Consider the following 11388-nt stretch of genomic DNA (forward strand, 5'->3'; position numbering starts at 1 on the left):
AAATTTGTAGATGTGCAGCATTTTAGCTTATCAGTCAAACATTCTGTGAGCAGTACAAAAAAGACTCCATGGGCTACACAAAGGCAGCCACTTGTGCATTCCTACTTTAAATCATTATTTAATTATTTTTTGTCAGTTGCTGTTTTATTCAGATGAATATATATTTTTGGAATATGGTAATTATTAGATTATTTTGCTATGCCTTGGAAAATCCTTTAGTTTTCAGCACTGTTAACAGTACAGTCTATTTTTATTTAATCATAAATTATAGTTTGAAAAGATTTGGAATTACTGCAGTATGCATTTTAGCACTCATTACTTTCAGTAACTTCCTTTTAACTGTTGGTGCACAACGTTCTTAAAATGAAACTACATGGAAGGTTTCACATAGCTTCAGAACCCACATAAAAATAAAATAAAAAATCACAGTAAGAATTTAACTTTTTTTATTTTTTCAAACATTTTATTTTATAATTTGTATGACTGCATTGTTTAAAAAAAATTCTGGTATTGTATACCGTATGAATTTTTTTTTTTTTTTTCCATATCTTGATATTCTAATTGCAGTCTGCAGTCAAAAAGCACAATTTTCTAAATTGTGCTATGTTATTTGTTTCTTAATTTGAATTTGTTAATGAGCAAAAAAAATTTATTACAAGAATATGTTCAATTCAAATAAGCTGGCATACTTTACAGTTTTTTTTTTTTTTTTTTCATTAGGACATGATGTTCTTGTAGAACACACTTGTAAAATTGCAGGTACATCTTGCAATTTTACAAGTATGTGTAGACTGATTCCAGTCTCCCTCCTCCCTACACATATACAATGTCCAGGCCCAGAGCTGACCTTCCTGCTGTTCTCTCTGTCTCTCTCTCTCTCAGTGCCCCTGGGTCTGGTTAACTTCCTGCTTTGGGTCATATCAGTGTCTTTATACATAATTAGGTGCAAACCTGGACTACACCAATATCTTCGTACATCAGATGCCAGTTCCGTGACAGCCAAGAATACAATCAATGTTATTCTATTTAATTTTTTTTTTTTTACTTGAATTAAATAAGTTTAGTAACATGTTTTCTATTGTACCATCATTCATTGATTTTCTAGACTTAATAAGAAATTGGGTATCTATACTGATCACATTCATTTGCAAATATGCAGAAGTCATGTTCTCAGAGGTGAAAACCTTAAATTGCAATAAAAATACGAAAACTAAGTTTCATGCAGTGCAAACAAATCGCAACAGTTATTAAATTTTATGTATAATTGCAGTAAAATCATTAGATAAACAGAAAATTCACTAAACTGGTATCGGGAACATGCAGAAAAGCTGAGGCGCCTCCGTAGCCAGGTGGGAAGGAGCAGCAGTGCGTAGCACACGCTTCTTGATTAGACCAGGGTTCGAGCCCATCACCACCAAATACGGAGGATGCGGAAAGGTCAGGGAATGACCACTGCATATTCCCGGAGCAATATGGCCTTAGTTGCTAATGCTCCTAAAAACCAAATAACAACAACAACAACAGCAGAAAAGCTGAAGAACATAAGTGTCAGTAACTTCAATGTAAACTGATGCATATGGCAGTAATTAATCGGAGCAATGCAGCTTTACATCAGTGTTATTGAGGTAACCTACATCTAATAAAAATAAATGTACATGTTAAATAATGCATCGACAATCTTCTACTAAATACATGAAAATTTGTTCCTCTGATTATATTATTGCATATATGGGAAAAATTGTTCCTGATTTGCAAATTGATTATTTTTGTTGACTGTATCATATTTGTAAATTAAGAGATTGTTGTAATATTTTATTTTTCCATGACAATAATATATATTGAATCACATTAAATGTACGACATCTAATCTTTAGAAGTGGTCCCTTGAATAGCCTATTGAAACAATTATGGACGTACATTAGAATTTCTTAAAATTTTAGATTTATTGTAAACAAAGCTACTAGGAATAAAATAGTGATTAATAGTGAGAGAACACAAACTTCTTTAAATTACATGTTGAACATAATATAAATTGTTTTATATACAGGAACAAGTACATTCCAATATTTACACAAAATTATCCACCAAGACAACGTTCGTATTCCTTTCTGAAATTTAAAACTTGTTTCAGCATTCTATGAATTTATTAAAATCTGTATTTGATCATGGTAATTTGTCATGTAAAAGTATGTTAGCTTAGTCAATTAAACTCAGCCCCGCAATAGGAAAATCATTAAGAGTTATCTAAATATTGATTCTTAATACAATTTTTCCAAATTGTCCACTAAACATACTAGTAAATTCTGTATTCAGTTTTACTGTTGTGATACAACTACCTTAATTTTGGTGGTTAATAAGATATAATTTAAATTCTTAAGAGTTCTGCTTTGTAGGCTGTGAAGCATTTCCTGCTTCTTTTGTTTAGCTTAAAGTCCACTATTCAGCTACACATTTTCTTGCAGCATAACATGAAAAAACTGTCCCATATTACTTAAGAGTCATAATTAGTACAGGATAAATGTAATTAATAATATTTTCTGTTTTCATCATATGGAGAAAGTCCTGTTTGAAATGCCAGATTGCTATGCTTTTGGAGGATTTCCATTTGGTGTCACTTTATTGAGAATAGGCTTTAATTTATAATGTTTTATATGATTTAGTGAAGAGCACTGATTATTTTTCAGTTTGTAATAATGTTAGATCGATTCCTATATTCTGATAATGATGTTAGACTCATATTTGACTTGTGTTGAATTTTAAATATTTGCGCTGGTGAGCATGAATATTAGATCTTGATATCATTTGCACACATTTAAAAATCTCTGTTTATTTACACATGGTTACCAACCAGGAGTGGATAAAACGTGGACTCCACAGTCGACTTCAGTATTGACTGCATATTAACAGTGTTTTTTTTTTTTTTTTTTTTGTGTGAAATATTTATTGAGTGCAAAAAATATTTTCCCCCTCTATCAAGAATATAAATTATGCTATTGACATCATTTACATTCTTGCACAGGCGACTGGTGTCCTGGGTAGAGTAATAACTATTAAAAATTTCCAATTAGTGTCTGTTGTTTTTTGTGTGCTAAATATGGAGGTCGTTCAAATATGAATGGCTAAATTTTTTGTACTGTGCAAAATTTTATTAACGTATATAAGTATCAATAACAAGTTACCCCTTGAGATGGTCTGTCTCTTTATCTGAACACTTCTGCTGTCTTTCTGCTAACGTAAGGTTGCCTTTCCCCTAAAAAAAGCTGCCAGCCTTGAATTGTATAGCTTTGACTCAGTTGATATTTTGAAATTTTTAATCAACTAAGAACTCTTAATGTTCTGAACAAATAGTAATCAAAAGATGCTTAGTCCATATCATTCATTTCTGATCATCTGGTATTCACTGGCATTGAAGTTGTGTGTATTTCAATGCCAGTGTCTTGTGGAAAAAGCCGACCGGGCTAGCCGAGTGGGTAAAGTACCTGCCTGGCAACCCAAAGGTCGTGGGTTTGATTCCCGCCTCGGGCTTGGATCAAAGTACTGCAAAAACCTTGGGGGTGCAATATGGCCACAGAAGCCGATGCGCCAACAACTACCAAATCAAAAAAAAAAAAAAAAAAAAAAATCTTGTGGAAAAAGATGCTTTTGGACTTAACATAAACTTTCGACAACATTACTGAATTTAACTTATCCTTCAATAATAGGATCTGCATTGCCCTAATCTTCATTAATCTACCCTGTAAGAAATCGGTGACACCCATTGCAGATGTTTTTGGCCAGCTTAGCATCGAAGTTTGTTTGCTATAATATAATGACTATCATTGAAAGCCTTGCACCCACCACTTGTGATAGTGATAAATGTTTGTGTTCTTAATTTCACCTGATAACTTCATGTTTTTGTTCAACAAAAAATTTAAACAGTATGCTGTGCAAGAACTTAGGGCTTTACTTTCAGACACAACAATGAGTAGTGATTAAACTAGTCTTGCCTTGCCTTCTATAGCTAATGATTAGTCATCCTTCACCCAGCAACACAAGTATAGCTGCTTAGCATCCCTGAAAATTGTCATTCATATTTGAACCATCCTTGTATATCAATAGTCTATTCTTAAAAATTCCTTTTAATTTGCCTTGGGAAACATAACAAAGAAATATGGAAAATATGAGATTCAAGTTTCCTTTGTTCCTTTTTATATTTTCTCCAATTATCACTAATCTTTTCTTACTGTTTTTAGCTCCATTTTGATTTAGAAATAAATCAAAGCATAGTGTGCTTTTTTATTCTGTGCTTAGTTAGTAGCCTCCTGTTTCGGGTATATTTTTCCTGCATTCAAGTTGGTAATTTAAGAGTAATTTATCAGCAGTTTGTTATTTATATTCCACATTTTCTTGTCTTGCCAAAACTTTTATCTAATCTATTGTAAACATGATAAAGAAGACATTCAATGTAATATGGTGCCATCTCTTGCTACAGCAGCACAATAAACTTCTTCAGTGCAGCACTTTAACTAGCTGTCCATTTGAGCAGTAGGTTCTACTATGTGATAATTATCATGCTTCTGCCATATTTAAAAGGCAATAGCATGTAACAATACTAAATTTTGGAATGGAAATAGTAAATCTTAACTGGAATCATCATCAAAGAAAAGTTAAAAGTATACTTCCCAACACACACAAGTGAATATTAATTTCATACCCTTCTCTAAACTGAACTTTAGCAAGTCAAATGGTAAAAGTGTTTATTTTTAATCAGTAATTGCTGTTAAAAATAAACAAAAATCACAAAAATTAAATTGTCCTAAATACAAGAAAGCTGTTGCAATGAATATATAGCCGAAGTTTATGGGTAAATAAAATGGTATGTACATGTTGCAATATTTTATAGATTTTATTTTAACACTTTAATGAGTGAATTTTCAAAATTCACTCATTAAAGTGTTTGAGATTTTTTAAAAATGAAAACTTTTGTATATAAATGCTTTCAAATATTAATTTCTTCTTATTTTGACTTGATTGACCATCATTAAAGTAAAGACCTTGTGTACTATGCAAAGAACTTTACTTTCAGACACTGAGTTAAATTTTAATTTAATTTTTAAATTAATCTTCAAGTAAATTTCATTGACCCTGGCAGGTAGAAAGTTCAGTTTCTGATAAAAAACACTTATGAGTAGTGATTGTCTTGTCATGCCTTTAATAGCTAATGGTTACTCATCCTCATGTCCTTTGTTTCATTTTTTTAAAAAATAATTAAAAACAAAACAATTTTTAAAACTTATTAAGCAACCAGCACTTGATTTCATCAATTTGTGGATAAGTGTTCCAGAAAATTCTGGCTTTTTTAAGCCAAAATCAGACAACAGTGGCTGAAAAGTGCGATATCCTTTGATTTTCAAAATTTATTGTCATGGTGCTGTCATCTATGCTAAAACCAAGTTTACTATTAGTTGGAAACACAGATAAGAGATGGAAGCATGTACTGGAAAAATTTCAAGACATTTTGTACAAAGGACACATTTGAAATAGGCGCCTCCATAGCCAGGTGGGCAGGAGCAGCAGTGTGTAGCACACGCTTCTTGATTAGACCGGGGTTCGAGCCTGTGCCCACCAAATACGGAGGATCCCCAGAGCAATATGGCCTTAGTTGCTAATGCTCCTAAAAACCAAATAACAACATTTGAAATATACTGATATGACCTTCAGAAACATAGATCCATGCACATACTCTCAAGAGCCAACAAATATAGATCAATGTGTTCACTTCTAATAGGTTAAACTTTGACCACAGAAAACTAAACATTACATTTTACATCTAGTCTTTACACTGTATTTCATGTTTAAGTTATATAACTGCTTATTATTCCTCTCCTGTTTAAAAAAAAAAAAAAAAAAAAAATTTTCTGTATCTAATTTTAATTTTATTGGTTATAGAGATGCGTAAAAAAGAATATCAGTGTATTATGATAAAATGAAAGATAAGAAACGAAAAAGACCATCCAGCCTTGTTTCATAATGGAATGAACAGGGCAAGTGGTGATTGCTCAGAGAAAGCGTCTAGTTTTTCTTTAGCAGAGATTTCACCTTTTTATTAAAAAAAAAAAAAAAAAAGTGTGATCAAGAATGAAAGTACTGTTCCATCTTAGTTTTTCGTTATTTTTTTTATTAACATTTTTCACCAGAATAAACATTTTTAGAAACTCTTCTATATTAAAATGTATTTAATTATGATTATAATCTAAGAACAGTCAGCAGTATAGCTATAGTCTTGATAACTCAATGTAGACAGTGGTGCGTTATACCTTCATGGGGCCCAAAGCAAAATGGAATTTGGTGGCCCTATCTAAAGAAAAAGAGGACCCCATTAACATTAAATATTGAGTGACAGAAGAACATGGAGAGCTGAACTAAGTTCCGTGTTCTTCTGTCACTCAATATTTAATGTTCTTACACTCTTTTTTTATGTTTCTTGCACTCATTCATTTAGTCTTTTTACACTCATTAAAATCAAAAACTGCTGAATTATTCCGCTGCACCTCAATTCTACTTGGACATCTTTCTCCCTGCTACTGTACTACCTTAAGCATAAGGGCACCAGTTATATACAAGGCAGTCTTTATTTTTTCAATTAACTCAACTATTTAAGGAAGAACTAAATATAAAATTTCATCAAAATCGGTAAAACCATTTTTGAAAAAAAAAATTAATTTTTAAATTAATCTTCTAGTAAATTTCATTGACCCTGGCAGGTAGAAAGTTCAGTTTCTGATAAACACCACTTAAAGATATTAGTAAAAAACAGAAATGAGTTTTTGAAACAGTGATTTTGGGGCCTCCGTCTGATTGCAGCCCTAGGCAGATATATTTTTTTGCCTATAGCATAACACACCACTGAATTCGGACATATTTATCAGTGATTCACAGTTGCTCTGTGTGATGTAGAGCAACTGTGAGTTGCCGACAAAGAATATTTTTGTTTCATTTGAAATTAAGAAAAACATATTTCATCAGTTCATGTAATATAACTTAATCATGTCTGATTGGTTTGAATTAGACAATATAGTACTTGAAGTACTATATTCTCTTTGTATATAAATTAATTTTTATGATATTACAATGGGACATTTATTTGTAATGGCAAGACACCAGTTTCATTCTATCTGTAGTATAACATAAAATTTGAACTTATCTTGGGAAACTTTATTTTTTTTTTTTTTGTTCTTCTCTTTGTGAAATTTGGTTTAAAATTTTGCACAAAAGAGTTTTTATATATACATGTGAGATGCATTCAGAAAAGCTGTAATTACTAGTTATTATTATAACAGAATATAGAATTATACAAGAAGGTGTAAATAATTTGAGTAACATTTATGTTACTTAATGTACTTGGTATTTTGTTGCTTTCTTATTATGTTTGCAGTCCTCTATTGGCAGCTACTAATATTGGCGCCTCTGTAGCCAGGTGGGAAGGAGCAGCAGTGAGTAGTACACGCTTCTTGATTAGACCGGGGTTCGATCCCGTCACCACCAAATACGGAGGATGTGGAAAGGTCAAGGAATGACCACCACATATCCCGGAGCAATATGGCCTTAGTTGCTAATGCTCCTAAAAAACGAAATAATAAATAAATAATAATGCAGTTACTACTAGAGGATTGCAGCAATAGTGAAAAATAATACAGTTCATTTCATCAGTCCCAAACACATTTGGTTCTGATAAACTCTGAATTGTGGTTTTCCTATTCATCCCTTTTAGTGTCTTTTATTTTTGATTATTTTGGTTTGGGACCCACTCATCACTGGGAATAGTACTTTTTTCCAGTGTGCAAAACATCCTCAGAACAGTAGCTAGTCAGGCACATCCATTGTCGGAAATAACGTGTACAGAAAAAGAAGAAAACACTCTCTGAAGTTTTTGCTGTTTTTGCTGCTTCTCTAATCCTGATTGTAATAAAAAATTAGTGGTTACACCTTTCTTGAATGTACTTATTTTAATTATTAAAAGTGTAATGATATAATACACATAACATTATGCATTTAATATAAATACTTATATAAATATTACAAGTCAGAAAATATTTTTGTGAGATATGTTTTTACAAAGAGATATGTTTGTAAGGACAGAATATCAGTATGATCTGTTTATTTATAATTTTGGAGTTGGCTGTCCTACTTATTGCATCTTGGAAACTAGTAGAATTAAAACATTAGATTCGAGTAGTTACGGCATGTGAATCGGGTAGTTACGAATATGGCTTAGGAAATTGGCAGCTTTGTGTAAACTCTACTTAAGCTGTCAACCTATGGAAGAAGTGTGTGTTCCTGAGGAACCTAAAAGGCATTTTTAAACATTGAGGTTGCATTTTTTTAAAATCTGTTTTAATTAATTTCATGACATTACTAGTACTTATTAACACGAGGTTAAGAGATAAGTGACAACATCTAGTGGTTTTAAGAATTTTAAATAAAGAACGTACCCGGACTGTATAGGTGATATTTATTAGCCATGTAATAATCGTCATATATATTTGCTAGTTTCTGTTTAATGATAGTTACTAATAAAATTTTCATTCAGGTAAAGAGGATTGATTAGGTTTGGCAGTTTAGCTTAAATAGCAAAGTTAAAATGTTTCATAGTTTCTAAGAGATTGATTAAAATTTTCATGCTTATGACAATTAATATTCTTATCACTTCTGATGTAATTAGACAGTGTGCTTATATACATATGAAATTTTAAAGTTGACATTTCTCAGAGTTTCTTATTTCTTAACAATTAATTTTATTTCTAAATCATCAGGCAACAGCACTTTTTTTTTTTTTTTAAATTGGTATACTCAAGTTCCTCTAACTTTATTTCCTCTATTAGTACTCTAAACTTGTGTTCAACTTTCTGTACTATGTTAACTGAATTCTGTATTAGTTATTTTACGGAACCCATTTATATAAATAACTAGCTGTCACTAAATGTTCAGTAAACCGTAGAGCTTAAACATTCCCTCCCCCCCACCAAATCTACATGACACCACAAAAATACATGTTCCATTATTAACAGTGCATGCTGTGTCTAGCTGTTGTACACTACTGATTGTAGATTCCTCCTGCCTTATAAAGCTGTCACCTAGAGTGTAAATAAATTTATTTGAATACTTCATAAACAAATTAGTTATACTAAAAATACAGAATTTAACTCAATTTTTAATCTCATATTGGAAAAATATGATAAATATCACTAATTTTAAATGAATATGCACTTTTGCCAACCAAAAATGTTAATAGTGTACTACATCAGATAAGTAAATGTTAGGAAGAAAACTGGAAACATTTCAAATATGAAATTTAAATGTCTGCTACATAGTCGATCTCTTATTGACAGCTTATAGTTCATTCTAAATTGCAATTATGAAAAATCCTTATTGCATTTAGTGACTACTGTGTTTTCCCCTCTTCAGAATTCATTTTCAGTTTAAGGATGAATTCTGAGCTAGGCAAAAAAAAACAGGCCAACTCCAGTAAGCATTTCAACTTTCTTCCTGGCAGTCCTTTACCTGAATTGTCACACTGAAGTATCCATTTTTGGTTGGTGATTATATTACATACAACTACACAGGCCTCTATTTTAATATCTCTTTAATTGTTCAGCATGGAGGGAACCAAAAGGTTTAACAATTACTGAATTCACCATTTGAGGGAGTACTTTCCTTTAAGAATTTAATTAAAATGACTTAATAGTTACTACATTATATATTTCATTCTCAGGAATCATATTGCAGTGGGTTTCGCTTAATAGAATCATAATGGGAAATTGAAAATTGATTCAATTATCAGGAATATTTTTTGTAAAACTGAAGTTTTAGAAAAAAAATTATTTGCAGTAATTATGAATTTTACAAGTCATATACAGTAAATTAATCTGAAAGTATTATCTAATTCAAGTGCATATAATAAAATAACAGTTATGAAAAAATGTGTAGTATCTCACTGAGAACATGGATGAAATACATCATTTTTAAAAATTTCACGTTTTTAGCCACACTTAAATCCTTTGTTTAGTTTTGCCTTGATATTTTAAAATTTTTAATTAAAAATTAAATGTATAAATTTAAATAAAGTTTAAATTTCTAAATACCAAAAGTGTAATGTTTTACACATCACAACTTACAATGCTCAAGGGAATAATATAGGATTAGTTTATATGATCAAAAAAGTTGTGGTGGGTAGATAGGTCATTTTAAGGTGTTCTTTCGAAAATAGACTGCTATCATTGGGCTTCTAGAATTAACCAGATTACAATACAGTCACAGATGCAAATGTTGAGGCTGTGGAAGTAAACATTAAGTTAAGTGTTTACTTAACTTAGTGTTTGATCGGATTAAACTTAGTGTTTGATCGGATTTGATCCATTAGAATTGGAAAACACACCAAAAAATCATGGCTTGTTAACCCTACCACCTTTTATGATTCAATAAACTGATTGTCATTCTCTAATAAGAGAAGAAATTTACACAGTATCTTATAAAAGATTCAGGTTTTTAAGCTTTGATTCAATTAACAAGTGATTCTTGTAAGTGAAACCCACTGTATTACATCCTGTTACTTTTGAATGCCAGCACTTTTATTTCTGTCATATTACATATGTTATAGTAACTTGATGTTAGTGTTGTCTATGATCTTTTCATTTTAGAATTCTTTAAACTGGAGTGATACTGCCTTTGCAGTAACTCTTTAAGCTAATACACATTGTTTTTCCATTGATTTTTTTCTCCCACCTTTGTTAACAGATTAGCAATGAGATTTTTTTTTTTTTTTTTGCTTCATATCTCTCCCCATCCTCCCATGCACATACATGTAGAGAAAGATACAACGTCCAGATTGTGAATATCCCGTGAAATAGCTTAGATGCTAGAATAGTTTGATGTAAATGAAGTAGTAGAGACTTGAAAAAGGTAGTGGATTAGGATATAGGAGTAACTGAGATTGTGGTCATTCTTAATGCACTATTCGTAGGCATATATTTTTGATCAGAGATGTACAGTAATTTCATCATACATTCTCCATGTATATCATATATTTGTGACAGTTTGCAATTAACATGAATTTGAAAAATGACTGTGGTGTGCATGAAAGCTGCATTAGAGGTTCAAAACTAGGTTGAATGAGATTCTTAGAATTTTTTTGTCATTCTAAATATGCCAAGCTATGTAGAATCAGTGTCTAATGGGTTTTCCAATTTAAACAATCAATTGTAATGCTTTATACTTTAGCCAAGCTAAAATAAATGTATTTCAATTATCCAGTAATGTGTACAGCTTGTTGTTACATGCTGCATATTGATGGAGCTTATTGTGTGTGCTATTGTTTTAAATATTGCAAAACATTTTTGCCTTTTGAATTGT

The sequence above is a fragment of the Mastigoproctus giganteus genome, chromosome 1 (genome assembly GCF_048544385.1).
Source record: "Mastigoproctus giganteus isolate SK-2022 chromosome 1, ASM4854438v1, whole genome shotgun sequence".
NCBI classification, from domain to species: domain Eukaryota; kingdom Metazoa; phylum Arthropoda; class Arachnida; order Uropygi; family Thelyphonidae; genus Mastigoproctus; species Mastigoproctus giganteus.